We start from the raw sequence: 15,694 nt of genomic DNA, 5'->3' as shown, positions 1-15,694 counted from the left end.
GATAATATCCACATTAAAACCTTAATGTGTAATGTTGTAAGTCCAAAGCAAAGATAAGGATTTTAAAATAGATTAATCCAATTAATCTAAAAAAATAGGATTTTAGCTCAACAAAAGTAGTTTGCCCAGTCTTTACGGATGGGTTACACAGCGGGATTAAGTTGCATGGGGTTTCGTGGCATATTTGATTCTGTACTTTTCATTATTTGGGGATAGGAGCATGTAATTTGTTTTCTATCGCTAGACTATTCTAGTATAAAACACTAGTTGTTAAATTATAAAGAACCCAGGTGTATGAGCATAGGCTTAGATGAACCCTAAAGCTCCTGAAATTGCACGTAAGTCTTCACAGCATGATGTGATGGCTCACTCCTGTGCTCCTATACAGCTCCTGCGCATACCAGCCAGGAACTCTGCCCTTCTGGCATGAGTGACTATCCCAATTTTCCTGTGTCCCTCCAACCAAGCTGTGAGGCCCTAAGGGAAAGGAGCCTTCAAATCTGTAACCCCAGTTTAGTCAGGCACATAATAGGTAGTGTTTTTAAAACTATTGGTTGAATAAGTGAGTGAGGGTGTAGAGTTTGTGCTTACTCAAAGTAATTGTTTGGGACATATTAAAACTAAGCTATTGGTTTAATATAAATGTGTTCTCCAATATAAAAGAGTAGTAAGTGCTCCGGGAAAGAAGAGGGAGCATGGGGCATGAGACAGAGAGGTAAATAGCTATAGCCAGGAGAAGTTTGTGAAATCCTGGGTTACACTCGATTTGGCAGATTTTGTTACTAGAGGATTCTCAGGGCCTACTGGTATCGTGGAATTCCCAGAAGTGCATTTTGTATATGGTCGTTTAAACTTATTTGAACATAGAACCTCCCCCCTTTTCTTTCCACGGTGCACTAATTATCAATTTAAAGAATATTCATGAAACTGAATTTGGGAAATGCAGTCATAGTTTCTGAGCCGGAAAGAAGAAGGAAGGGGGAGAAAGAGAATGAAAATATGACTATTTGCGTTGTGGGGTGTTAAAAGCAACCTGTTTACAGGTATCAAACAAAAAAGACTTTCATATTGCTACAATCTTCATTTCTGCCAGCATAAATATGCTATCTGTTCTTGATCATTGGACCGTCGACCTCAATTGTGGTTACGAAATAGGAACATTCTGCTTGGACCATTTTGCGGAACTCAGAGACAAATGCCATCTCGGAGCTCAGGCATAAGGACCCACCTCCAAATCCGGTTCTTTGGTACACTGTTCACTATTATGCATATGTCATAGAAAGCTAAGAAAGGAGAATGAAAGAACATGACAAACAATAATAGCAGCAACAACATACTTCACAACGAGTAACACCCCTGGAATTTCTGCAATTACACAGGTCCCTTTTGGATCTCTGGGTTGCTTAGGAGCAATTCGGGTGAAGTGCTGCTGGCAAGTCTGGTCACCCCCTCAACCCTAGAAAAGCATGGCTTGGAGCTCTTCAGCTCCTCTCAGGATAGTTTTTGTTCAACCCAGTCAGGCTCAGCATCACTATCACCATCTATCTCTCTAAAAGACTTAGGAATATTTTTTCAAGGCTTATCTGAGTGTAGTTTTATGTGATTACACCATTTTATGAATGTGTAAGCAAACACTTACATAATATTTTAAAAATTAAACTCGAGTGTCTATAAACTATGTAAAACACATTTATCCTATTTTGAAGCTTATAAGTTATACGGAGAAAGAGGTTCAAAAGAGGATGCAACTCAAACAGTTGGGTTAGAGGAGAATAATACAAGAGTTGCTGCTGCTGTTTTTTCAAGGAAGCACAGGAAGGAGCAGGAGTGGAAACTAACGAGAGAAGCAGCAAAAATATGTATGGCCAGAGTAGGGGGTTAGCAATGGACTGGACTTGGCTTCATCACTGCTGCAAGGTCATCTCAACTTCTGTTATCTTTGGAAAACTTTCTCAAAGAAGACGAGGAAATTCCTAAGATGCTAGGATACTTTGTGAATTTATAAGGAGTCATATTACCTCTCCTAACTTGCGCAGTTTAAACCTTTAACCATTCACACAAATGCACTGTTGGGGAAAATTGTTTTGCTTTGCAAAGGCACATCTAAATATTTGCAAATGCAGCAACAATAAGCACATTCTATATTGTATTGCCATTATTCAGTTGCATGTTATTTTCTTGCTCCTAAATTGCAAGCTCCTCAGGAACTCATCTTTGAATCCCAAGCAGTAAGAATGAAACCTGGTGTTTAATAAATACTGATAAACATATTTGGAGTAAGATGCATTTCTTAAATAAGACTCCCCCAAAGCAAAAGGCCAAAGAGGAAAAAGTGAAAATAATTGATTACATCAAGGCATTCTGTTCAGTAAACTAACTCGTCAATAAAGTTAACAAAGGGGTTAACTTTTGCAGAGTTGGAGAAATTATTTGCAATCTTCAAAATGCAGATGTAATTAACATCTATTATAATACACACACACACACACACACACACACACATATAACAAACTCCTGTAAATCCACAAGGGCAAGACAGGAAATCAAATATTAACTGAGCAAAAGTTATGAATAAGCCATTTCTAGAAGGGACAATCCTATAATGTCCTGGAGCTGTGTTGTGCCATCCTATGAGAGCCTATTACGAAATTTCACTAGGTAGTTGCTAAAGGGTAGCTTGAAATTGGCCATACTGCAGTATTTATACCATGGAAATTGACAAACTGCACAACAAATCAGGCTCCCTTCTCTTTGGTCATCTCCTAAAGCCAGGAGTTAAACATTTACCAGCCCAATGCTAGAGAAATCCAAATGACTAACTTTCATGTGCATGAGCTCACTAATAGAGAAATGCAAATCAAAACAATATTGACATGCCACTTTTATGTCTAATCAAATTAGCACAAATTTGAAAGTTAGATAATAACAAGTGTTGATGAGAATATAGGCAAATGGAAACACCAAGCACAGCCAAGAGATTTTAAGTTGGCACAGACTTTTTGGAGTGCAATCTGGCACTGCCTGGAGAAAATGTGTGCATATGCCTGATAATCCAGTAATTTCACTCACTGGTATATATCCCATAGGTTTGTGCAAGGAAATACATAAGGATGTCTATACAGTGTCATTTTTGGTTAAAAAGTTGGAATGAACAGGAAAATAAGTAAAATGAAGTACTGCATATGATGGAATATTATGTAATAGAAATAATGTATTAGATTTTCATAAAGTAATAAACATAAGTGGCTCTTAGTAAATGTCTAATGCTTTTCTAAGTTCTTTGCACACATTAATTCATTCACTCCTTACATTTTTAAAAAGTGAATATTAGTAACTCTATCTTACAGGAAAGGAACATGAGGATCAGAGAGTTTAAGTAATTAGCATAAGGTCACATAGCATGGAAGAGCCAGCATTCACCCTATGCAGTATCATCTGATAGGAACTGTGGCCTGATAGGAACTGGGCCACACAGCAGGAGGTAAGCAACAGACAGGTGAGTGAAGCTTCATCTGTATTTGTAGCTGGTCCCCATTGCTCACACTACCACCTGAGCCCTATCAAGTCAGCTGTGACACGAGATCTCATAGGAGCATGAACGTTACTGTGAACTGCACATGTGAGGGATTGAGGCTGCACCCTCTTTACGAGAATCTAATGCCTGATGATCTGTTTCTGTCTCCCATCACCCTCTGACACTGTCTAGCTGCAAAAAAACAAGCTAAGGGCTTCCAGTGATATTCTACATATGGTGAGTTGTCTATTTCATTATATGTTACATTGTAATAATAATAGAAATAAAGTACACAATAAATGTAATGTGCTTGAATCATCCCAAAAATATCCCTACCCCTGGTCTGTGGAAAAATCATCTTCCACAAAATTGGTCCCTGGTACCGAAAAGGTTGGAGACTGCTGGTCTAGATTTTCCCCTCTTAATCATTATGTTCTACTGACTAAAAAGCTTAAAAAAAAACAAAGCTTAAAAGCATTAAGTAAAAAACAGAAAAGAAGCAGAGAAAGATCTGTAGTACAATTTTTATCTGAACTAAAATGTACTAAAAACACTACATACTTCTCAGGATGTACACATATTTAAGGGCATATAAGAAATGCATTAGGGTCAGGATAGGGGATGGTAAGGACAAATCATCAAATGACTGTATCACATATTGAGCAGTATAATTAATTCAATTTGGTAGATTCAAAGACCAAATATAGCCAATGAATGAATATTTAGCATCCTATAGACTTAGAGGGTGTTATGTTGAATACAAGACAGCATTTGATAATTGACCCAAAATACTGTCTTTCTCAATCTGTGGTTGTAATAAATCTGACTTGTTGAAACAGAATGCGTAGAAAATAAGAATCATGCTGCATGTTAATGCATTCTTTTTCTTTTTTGGAAGACAGGGTCTCACTCTGTTGCTCATGCTGGAGTGCAGTGGCATGATCTGGGCTCACTGCAGCCTCCGCCTCCTGGGTTCACGTGATTCTTGTACCTCAGCCTCCCGATTCGCCAAAATTAGAGGCATATGCCACCATACCTGGCTCATTTTGTATTTTTAGTAGAGACGGGGTTTTGCCAGGCTGGTCTCAAACTCCTAACTTCAAATGATCCGTCCACCTTGGCCACCCAGAGTGTTAGGATTATAGGAATGAGCCACCACACCCAGCCACTAATACATTCTTAATCTTTTATTAAAAAAAAAAAAAAAAAAGACATCTGATTATCATTAACTCTTGCCCAGAAGTCCACAACCATGAAAAAATAATTTTATGATTCCACCTTAGAATGAAAATACAAACACTGAGTTTTCTGCATGCCACATGGAGCAAATGTTTAAGATTCAAATTTTAAAAACTTAGGAAACATGGTAAGAGTTTTTTATGTTTGCTTTCAAACAATTTCAAACAGAAGTACTTATGGTATCATTTAAATTTCCTTGCCGGATGGAAAAATGATTCTTCTTTCTCCATAAGCATGGCCAAGTTACTTGGGAATTAGGCAAATAAGACAAAAAGGAAAAACAGTCTCTCAAGTCAGTTTGTTTTTCTAATTAAAACAGGTAAATGTCAATATTGCAGAGACTCAGATGTTGTCATTTTCCTTTAAAAATTACTGGGTAAAGATTTTTCTTATTTCCCTTTGAAATTACTCAACAGGTTGCCTCTAAGCTAATATCTTTTCCACACACATTTAAAGATCATGCATAAATGAACAGATTGGGAGTTCAGTCGAACTCCTGGTGGCTGTTAGATCACAAGTGATCAGGCCTGCATCTGCTTCCCTCTGGCTGCATCTAAACAAAGCCAATTATACTAGAGAAAGCAATCAGGTGAACATCTAGTTCATCTAGCTTGACAGGTGTTTCACATTGTGGGAGTAACACTGCATTTATGGAAATGTTTGATACCTGTGCACTCAACGTGGCAGCCACTAGCTATGGGTGGCTCTTGAGCACTTGGAATTTGGCTAGTGCAACTGAGGAATGGAATTTTTTTATTTCACTTTTAAATTTAAGTGGCCATACCTAGCTACTGGCTCCATACTGGATGGTATACGATGGCATTGCATTAGCAGGGTGATACCATGAAGCAAGCATATGTTTAAAGTTTCCATGACAAAATATTCTAATATATAAATATGTAAATTGGAAAATACATCATCAGGATTTTTTACTCACTAAAGGTTAATTATTACTAACATTTGGTGTATATTATTCCAGACTCTTTGTTCTAAGGCAAATAAACACACTCAACCATAGGAAGATTTAAAAATATATAAATTAGAATCACAGTATACATACTAATCTATAGCTTACTTTTCTCTCAACAATACATGGTGACCGACCATCTTTATCAGTACAGAGACATATTTACAGCTACACGAGACAATGCATTCTCTTCTTTGCTAAGCCTATCTCATGTCTGTCATTTCCAGCCAAGAAGTCCTGAGGAACACAAGGGACCAGAATCACAGTTATGATGCTGCTTGAATTAAGAGCCTTATCTCAGGATGAAGGTGGAGAAGTAATAGGTGGAAACTCAAAGAAAGACCTATGGATGCCAGGTGGAAGCAGTTAAATTTCTTTATATACTCTAAAGGACTTTGAGCAAGGTAGTGGCATGGTCAAATCTGTCATTGAAGAGGTTGACCCTGGTGGTAACCTATACGAGACTAGAGCAGAAGATGGTAGGCAGAAAAGTCAGATTTGGTACAAAGGTTTGTTTACATATCAGTTACCAACTCAGAATACCTCTAACACTGCTGTGCTATTGCATTTCCAGAGCAAGCTCACAACCTTCTATCTAGCTTGCTCTCTCACAAGAAAGAAGTGACACACCCTGCTTTACAACAGTTTAAACTATTGTGAAAATATAAAATGATTCATTAACTAAACATTTACTGAGCACCTACTATATGCCAGCCATTAGAGAAATAGCAGTGCCCCAAAATGAAGTCTCTGCCCCCATGGGAGAGATTGTAAAAGGAATAAATTTGGGGCTATGGGATTAAAATTAAATAAGTTTAATTTTGAACATATACATTTTGATATGCCTATTAGACATCCAAGTGAGGTATAAAGGAGTCAGCTGAAATATGAGTTGAAGGCAGTTTTTGGTTAGGATACATTTTGGGGGGTCATCAGAGTATGCGATGAGCTAGTTAGTGAACACACAAAATGAAGAGGAGTCCGGGAGATGAGACCAAAAAAGGTGATGACAAGAATGGAGCTGGAGAGGAAGCAACCATGAGCCATGGTTCTAGGACCAGAATCTCCAAAGAATAGGGGAGGTGCTGAGGTTTAGAACTATGTATAACTGCACCAAGGAGGCAGGGTTAGTAGTATTGACCTGACCACGGTTAGATGGTATGAGGTTCCAGGAGGATTGATTTTAAGGAGAGCAGGACATGAGTCTAGAAGAAGCAATGAGGAGCAAAACCAACACCTAGCCTGTCACTAAGTCCAGTAGTACAAGAGGTGTGGAAAATAAGACATGGCCACTTGGGAGGGCTCTAGGGAAGCAATAGAATTAAGGAGAGCCAAATTTCCAGTAGGAAAGGGAAGGTACTATTCAGACAAGATTAAAAATATAATGGACTGTGCTGATTGCAAGTGAGTTTTGGAGTTCACAGAGCAACTCATACTTTGAATGTGCATAAGAAGGTGCTCTTTGAAAAGGCGGGGGATGGAATCAGAGATGCACAGAGCTGTGTGGGCACAAGAGACCACAGGGTGAGAGAAGACCTGGAGTCCTTATTTTCTAATTGTGGTTAATATAGATAGGAACAAAGGGCATGACAGAATTAGTCCCAGTGTTCTTTGAGGCCGAATGGTGGTGCTGTATTGAGAAGGGAGGAGGAGCTAGCTCTTCTCTATTATGCTCTTCCATGTTGTGCTATAAATTGGGGGGAAAAATTAAGCCTTTGGTACTAATGTAGAAATGCAATCATTTAAAAAACATTTTTAACGTGTAATGTGTTTCCTGTGTTGTGGCAATCTAGCACTAGACAGCATGGATTTTTCTAATACTGCAAAAAATATCAGTTGGACCCCTACTATTGTACTGGGTATGGACAGCAATGTAAAGAAAGGAAAGCAGTCATCTCCAGAAAACACAAGCACTCAAATACAGCTGTGCCTACTGTCCAGCAAGGGATGAGAAGAGATATGCCAGCCGCAAACCTTTTTCTTGCTCTTTGAGATTCTAGGAGTTGCATCTTCGCTGTCTGCAGAGCAAAGGTCAGCTGTCCACTTCTAGTATTCCTATGTTGAGTATTTATAACATTCACATAACAAACTAAATCAGACAATCATACACATATCAGACCATCTTCATTGTTCAAAATGTGGGGGATCTATTTCCCACACCCAACCAGGCTTGGATTTCCTCTGTGTTTAAAGAAGTGAGAAAATGTTAGGAAAAAATTAATATAGAGTCAGCAGAACTAGAAATGACAAACATACGCTATATGTGCCACCCTTCTCCGTCCATATGTCAGATGTGCTAATAATTTGGGGGATTCTTTCCTGTTGATCTTTTCCACATAGTACTTCAGACAGTCATTACCAATTATTGAGAATTGGGCCACCCCTGATAACAGAGGTGGTGCCACCTTTTCAGATACATAAAGTAGGTTCTGAAATGGGATAGAATGTCATGGGGTTTTAAATACACGCTTGAATGATTTCTATGCTCACTTATTGTATCCACAAGGTCCTGAGATGAGAAAACTCTGGTTTCAAAGTATCTTCTCCAGAAGAGAGGACAAGAGACAATCTACCATGAGATACTGCTAGACATTTGCTCACTGATGGTTTGATTTTGTACGAAGCCAAATGGCTTCAGTGAGGATGGCTATCTCCTGCCACAGGTACATCCCCAAATCTAATAGTTAGTTGGCATATCATGAAGTTCACATGGAATTTGGTGTAATCATGGTGATTCTACAAAGCTCACAGCATTGACTGCAGCAAAGATTTGTTTTGGTTTTTAACTTCTAATATTAGATTAAGTTGTTCCCAGATGTATTTTGTTAGGAAAATGTTCTTATACTTCCTTAACAATCTTAAAACCACTTTTTAAGTTTTCGCCTGGGAAAGGCTTTCTTCACCTTCTCATATTTAGAATGAATGCTAACCAATTTGGTCAACCATATAAGCTCAGAGCTTGGAGTCATTTAAAGTTTCATTTGGAGAAGCAGACTTGGAGCAGATATAGCATTTTTGTTGTTCTCTGTAAATTGAAATAAGATAAGAACAGGCATTAAGCTGCTTAGAAATCTGAATTAGAGAAACAATTATTCTAATACACATGATAGGGGAAAGGATCTCAGAGCTCATAATCTCCTGATTTGTATGAAAAACTGTCACTCTGTGGATGTCCATGCTTGACTGGAGTTTCTGAGAAGTATTCTAAGCCTCCTTTTCTCACTTTTATCTCCTCGGATTGATTTCTGGTTCTTTTGAAAATGATTGTTCCTCTTTAAAACTTTCTGAACATAGCACAATGCATTATCTGTATCATTTGGCTCTCTAAATACTCTGCTATTATACTTGGATTCTTACGCGTGAGCATGCCTTGTTGGTATTTGCAGTTGAAATTTATTCAATGAAATGTGAAATTACTTTGTAAGATACATTTAGAGCATTTGACTTAGACTAAGCATGCTGAGCTAAAAAGGTTCAGGAAGTTATAATCTTAGATATTTAATATTGTTCATGACAGGGTACCTTTTCATTTTTGACTGCCTGCTTTTTGACCTCCTGCAGTGGCCACCAGAGGGGTAGGAAGTCAGTATATAAAAGATCATTTCAATGGTGACTTCACATTTTTGACATCTTTGATGTCAGAACTGCCATAACTAGGGTGTGTAGTCAGGGAGCTGGTCTGAGCTTCATCATGTCTGACACCTTGTACCTCACAACCTGCTATCCCCAGAAGTGGTTCCTGAAAATGGTTAGTATTGCTATATGAGCTCACCCAGCCTTAGGCCACCCCTTTCCTGAACAGAGCTTATTTTCTATGAAGGAGAGTAAGAACTCTAATCCCTGAGAATCAGAAAAAAAAATTAGCTGGATATACTTAAGAGGAGGTCAAACTCACTCAGCACGTTCAGAGACTGAGGAGTCAGGAAACAGAACAACAATAACCAGGCTGCTTTAATTCCTACAAATACTTCAAGGAGCACCCTGGGCCTGAAAGATACATCCCTCTACTTGGGAGCTGGTGAAAAATCAGCACTCCAGATCAAGAGATCCTCAATGATTGAGAACACAGCACAGCTCATGTGTTTCCAGAGTCTGGTACATGGTAACCGATGTGTGCTTGGTTAGCAAATGGTGAAAGTCAGAATCGAAAGACAAGATTCAGACATGAGCAGCCAGATGGGTTCCCATGCCCAGACTACCGCACACCCACATTTTCTCAAGTGCCTAAAGACAACCACCAACCAGAGATGCTCTGTAGAGTGCCATGTAGTAACTGTGAATCCTATTAGAAACTGAAAACACCATTCCTCATAAATCTCTCTTTAGGCCCGCTTCCTTTCTCTATGGTGGCTGTGCAAATTCTCCTTTCAGATGTTAAGAAATTGATGTAAGTACCCACTGTGGTCATCTAGAAGCCTGAGGAAGGGAGGAATGGAAGGGCTCTGGAGTTGTCTTTATGTTACTGCTTCTGTTTTTTTTCTCTCATTGAAAAATCTTCCGTGGAGGACACATTTCTGAATCTACTTGTCTTAAAGCTTGGATCCAAATGACATGCTGTTGGGTCTCCCTCCTTCGAGGAGCTGCTGCCCATGGCTTCAGGAAGGAGCCTTGTCATTACCACAGAAGCTGCTCTGTGCACCTCTTAGCATGGCTATGATGGTAAATTAATAATGCATATAATAGCCATGCTAAGAGGTGCACAGAACAGCTTCTGCAGTAATTCTTCTATGAGACCTTGCTACACACATGCCATTTTCCTTGTAATTTCTCTCACTAAATAGGAAGAGTGACATATTTTGGCCAGTGGAGCTGTGTGCCAATATGACTACAAGCAGAGGCATTTGAGAGTTCATACCTGCTTTTGCATGTCTGCCAGAAGAACATGCCTGGGTTAGCCAGCTGGAAGCATGTGGAAGATTCACAGAAGAGAGCTGAGTCACGCAGGTGATACTAAAATTACTCCCAGATGTGTGCACCACAGACAATAGCCGGTCAACTCTGAGACCTAGTTGCGTCCCTGGACAAGATCAGGAGAATGGCCCAGTATAGTCTGAACAACCAACCTACAAACTGGTAAGCTAAATGCCTACTGTTATATGTCACTGAGTTTTGGATTGGTTTGTTACACAGTGTTATTACAGTGATGGACCCCAGATAGAGCTACTTTGTTTTGCCGTTGAGGGATAGCATAATTCTGTGATTGAGGCACCAGATGCTAGAAGCAAAAAGATTGGGTTCGCATCTTGCCTCTGCCACTCACTAATTACAGTGAATCATCACTTAAATTCTCTATACCTCAGATCCTTCATCTGTAAAATGGAAACACTAGTATCTATCGACTGGGGGCTAATATGAAGATTAAATAAGCTAATTATCTGAAGAGCTCAGAACTATCTCTGCCATATAATATGCACTATAAATATGCTGTTATCATTGGCTATCATGTTGATCGGCATTGGTGAAAAGTCAAAATGGTTTGAGTCTGTATGTCTCACAGTCTGTCTCTTTCCTCTTCATTAGGGAATGTTAATGGGATTTTTCTAAGGAGTTTCGTTTTTATTTCAAGTGCTACTACTGCTTAGGGTGGGCAAGAAGTTTTTTAAGTCGGCCTCACTGTCTTCTCTCTTTTTATGAGCCAGTCTGTGCCATATCTGGAGATATTTACTGAGACTTTTGGCATTTGAGTATTATTTTTCTCTAGATATCAGTGTTTATACAAATCTTTATTTTTATATATTTTTTTTCAATTTTGAAAGGTATATGGGAGATTATGGGTAAGTAGCTCTTTGACTCAGAGGTAAAACAATATAGTTTCAAATAACCAAATAAAACCTTGTTTATTTGTCTCTCCTTATTTGGATTTTCCATGTATTAAGAATAACTTGGCAGATTAATATTCTTTGTTCCTTTTCCATATTTTGAGTCTATGTCAAAATATGTAATTTGAAAGGTACTTGGGGAAGTTCCCTGACTTACATACTCTGTTAGTTCTTTGGCTCATGGGATTAAAAATTGTTGGAAATGGAAGGTACTTTAGAAATTACCCAGTCTTTCCAGTTACAGATGAGGGAACCAAAGCTCAGACAAGTTAAGTAGCTTGTTTGTGGTTCCAGCAAAAGTTAGCAAAACAACTTGGGTAAGAATACAGAGCTCTCCCAAGTCCAGTGGACTCCTACTTTTGTAGTGTTTAATAATTGATATGCACTAGAAAAAATATATAGTGTAATCTGTACACATAATAAAAAGACATACTACCAAATTTTTGAAGTAGGACACCATCAATGACATAGAAACTTCTTGTATATACAGCTCTAATCTTAGCGTACGGTATCTTGTTGCAACCCTAACTTGATACATTTCCCAAAGAGTCACCATTTTTCTAAATTTCATATTTATAATTTTATTGCACATTGTATGTTTACCTAAATTATGTATTTAAATAAAAATGATATCAGTCTTGCTTTTTTCACTGTACATTATATTCTAATACTCATCTACATTCTTGCCTATAACTGAAGTTCATTTATTTATATTGTTTAAATTGAGTCTTTTTATTTTTTGCTATAAAGTAAAATTGCTATGAATTATCTTGATCATGTCTAATGAGATATGTATAAAGTTTATTTAGGGCAAGTGATTACAAGTGGAGTTTCTGGAACATAGGTTAATATACATGCTCAACTTTGTAAGCTAATACCAAATTGTGTTTAAAGTGGTTTTTCTTTCTCATGTGCAGCACCAGGATTTTAGAATTCTTAGTGTAGTCTTTCAGCTAGTAAATCCAGTACTAGTAGGCATATTGTATTCTTAAGTTGCACTTCTCTAATGACTAATGTTGACCATCTTTTCATATCTGTATTTACCCTTTCTGTTTCCTCTTTAATAAAATGCCAATTTATGTGTTTTTTTTTCATTCTATTTTTCTTTTAGTTGACTTGTAGTTTTTAATAAATTCTGGACACTAATCCTATCAAATACATACATGACAAATTTTCTCAGGTATTTATTGACTTAACTTTTTATTTTCTGGTATCTTTTACTGAATAAAAATCTTGGTTTTAACATTGTCTTCAGTATAATTTTCACTATATCAAAGATGCATTTTGTCAACATAGAAAAAAGATTGTCTCCAAATTATAGAGACTTGATATGTGAAATAATCTATCTTAATTAATGCTATATCTGAAATGAGAGATTGATTTTTTTTTAAAATCAGAGAGATAAAAAACAGAAACCCCTAACACTTCGTTCTAAAAGAATAAGGGGTGACGATGATGGGAGGGCATAGATGGACCTTAACAGAACAAATACCTTAAAAAAAATGAATAAAACTTAGGGAGTAAACACTCATTCTCAGCTGTCAACTAATTTAATCTTCACTGCTTCTGAGCATAACATTTGAAACAAAAAATATAAAGCCATGCTTTTATTTTTTATTTTTATTTTTACTGCCTTTACCACTCAATCTGTTTACATTTCTATACTACCAAGCTATATGGGAGTTAACTTCACTGGCTCCCTTCACTCTTCTCTAATCAATCTCATTAAAGTCATCAACCTCCTAGGTGAAAAATTCATTAAGCACTTTTCAGTCCTAACATTACTTGATATCTCTGCAGCATTTGACAGTCCTGTTCACTCCATTTTTTTCTTGACTATCTCTCTGCCCTTGCCTCCCTTTTTTGTCATAATTTTCCGAGCTCTCAGAATTCCATCTCAAGTCTCTTTCGTCAGTTCTCCTCATGTGCACATCTCAAATAATCATGTTTTCCAGGGTTCTGCCACCAACTCATATTCTTTCCCTACTATGCTGGGAGGAATGTCATATACTCCCAGGGTTTCAGCTGTTTCTTATATGTTGAAATATTCATTTGTCATGTAAACCCCTTTCCTAAGTTCTAGAGCTTGCTTCTACTGAGCTCCTCCAGTGGCTTCCACCTATACTTCAATGATTCACAGATCTAGAGTACCAGCCCAAAACACTCTCTTGAACTCTAGACCCTTATTTCTTAATCCTCACTTATGTTCTCCGAGAAGTTTCTTAGGCACCCTATAGTCAAGACTTTCCAATCTGAACCATATTGTCCACTCCCTCCACCTCCTGAAGCCTCCTCTCACAGTACTTCCTTCTATGAAAATTAGAGCACTATCCATACAATTATTCAAGACAGAAAATTGAGTCATCCATGAGTCTCCTTTCTTTTCTCCACTCCATATTTAGCCAGATTGTAAACCTGATCAATTTAATCTCCTTAATATGACTGAAAACTGTTCCTCTTCATATCTGCTTTTCTTTAATTCATGCCCTCATTGCTTCTTTCTAGCATAAGTCTCTTAGCTAGATTCCCAACTTTGGGTCTTGGTCTGGTCCAGAAGAATCCATTTGTCACACTTCCACTAATGTATTTTTTTTCTAAAAAGTTCATGAGTGTTCTTTTTCTAGAGGCTAAAAATCCCAGCTCCTTACTATGAAATTTAAGATTCTGATGACCTGGGTCCTCTCTACCTCTCCAACCTCATCTCACAGCTGACACCTGCAAGTATCCAACAGATGAATCATACATTTCTATTTCAGGTAAGGTTACCTACATGTGTCTCACTTTGTTATACTTCTGTGCCTATTCATATGCTTTTCCTTCTGCTGCAATGACTTTTTCTTCCATTTCTTTGCCTAATGAATTTCTTTGAGGCATAATTCAAGTGTTCATGGGCACTGTGAAGCCTCCTTATTTTTTTCCAGGAAGCATTAGAAATTTTCTCTTGTGTTTACTTAGAGCCTTATTTTCCTACTGTAGTAAATGACAGAGAGCAATAAGTACTTGTTTGCATGACAATCTTCACCATCAAACTGTGAGCTCCTCAAGGAAAATTACCAAGTTCTAGTTATCTTTGTAGCCTCACTACTTATAGTTCCCAGTACACAGTGAGCACTTAATGTTTCTAGAATAGGTTAACTCAGTATGCATGAATATCGTGGTATAAACTCCACAAAAGCTTGTGTCTCCCATGGCTCCATTAGCAGTTCTAGAACATATAGGCAGTGACAGTTCTGCTTTTCTGTAGGATGATCAGTCTACATTTAGAATGCTCTGGTGTGATGCTGCTTTTAGATTAAGGCAGATCTAAACTGAAAAATATTAAGAGAACAATCAGAAACCCAACATCATGTCAAAGGAGCAATTATTGAAAAAATGGAAATTATTCTGGTGAGGCATCACAAATATAAAAGAAAATTAACAGTATCTATTGTAATAGGATTGAGAGCAAGCACTCTTTTTCTAATAAAACACAAAGATGGAAGATCAAAGTTGGCAATAAATTCTTTGCTGCTTCTCCCACTGAAAGGTTGAATCTAATTCTCTTCTCCTTGAATGTGGTTTGCTTGAACAATGGCACGGGATTAAAAGGATATGGCAGGATTTCCAATACTGTATCGGTAAGAAAAAAAATTCCAGCCTCTGCCTTGGTCTCTTGGAATGTCTCTTCTTGAGGTGCTCACACTCCAAACTCACTCACTCATTTTCATACTTTGAGAAGCCCAAGGCTCATAAAGAGGCCACATGTTGGTGCTGCCAGTGCCAGCAAACTCCTAGCTAACAGGTGACTTCAACTGCCAAGGACCTGTGAACCATTCTGGATGCCCAGGTTAGTAGATAACTGCAGCCACATGAAAAGCCTAAGCAAGAGCCAGTCAGCCTAATTCTTTCTAAATTCTGGATCCACAAATTAGGGTACCAAATAAAAAGCATTTTAAAAAATTATTACATTTGGGGCTTTTAACTATTAAAATGGGGTGGTTTGTTACCCAGAAACAGCTAAAAACAACCACTACAAATGTTGATTGATTGATTGATTTGATAACAATAAACCATTGTGACAAAAACTGACTTGTAGCACACACAGATCTCCCTTTAAGAAAGGTTTTGCTGCCCAGTTACAAGGAATGTGATTATCTGGCACCCTTCAGCTGTTGG

General features: G+C 37.8%; 2 protein-coding genes across 4 annotated transcripts in view; one reads left to right on the top strand and one right to left on the bottom strand.

Annotated features, from left to right (window-relative positions):
* Positions 1 to 12,707, top strand: part of LOC104653227 (acyl-coenzyme A amino acid N-acyltransferase 1-like) — a 125,271-nt gene extending 112,564 nt beyond the window's left edge. The window contains 5 exon segments of the mRNA XM_074395108.1: positions 3,348 to 3,751; positions 5,948 to 6,076; positions 7,514 to 7,751; positions 8,227 to 8,383; positions 10,502 to 12,707. The gene's annotated coding sequence lies outside the window, so the exon portion shown is untranslated.
* Positions 1 to 15,694, bottom strand: part of PLPPR1 (phospholipid phosphatase related 1) — a 464,080-nt gene that overhangs the window by 72,883 nt on the left and 375,503 nt on the right. The window lies entirely within an intron of this gene.

The sequence above is a fragment of the Saimiri boliviensis genome, chromosome 2 (assembly GCF_048565385.1).
Source record: "Saimiri boliviensis isolate mSaiBol1 chromosome 2, mSaiBol1.pri, whole genome shotgun sequence".
In the NCBI taxonomy this organism is placed as follows: Eukaryota; Metazoa; Chordata; class Mammalia; order Primates; family Cebidae; genus Saimiri; species Saimiri boliviensis.
This window is presented reverse-complemented; position numbering and strand designations above follow the sequence as displayed.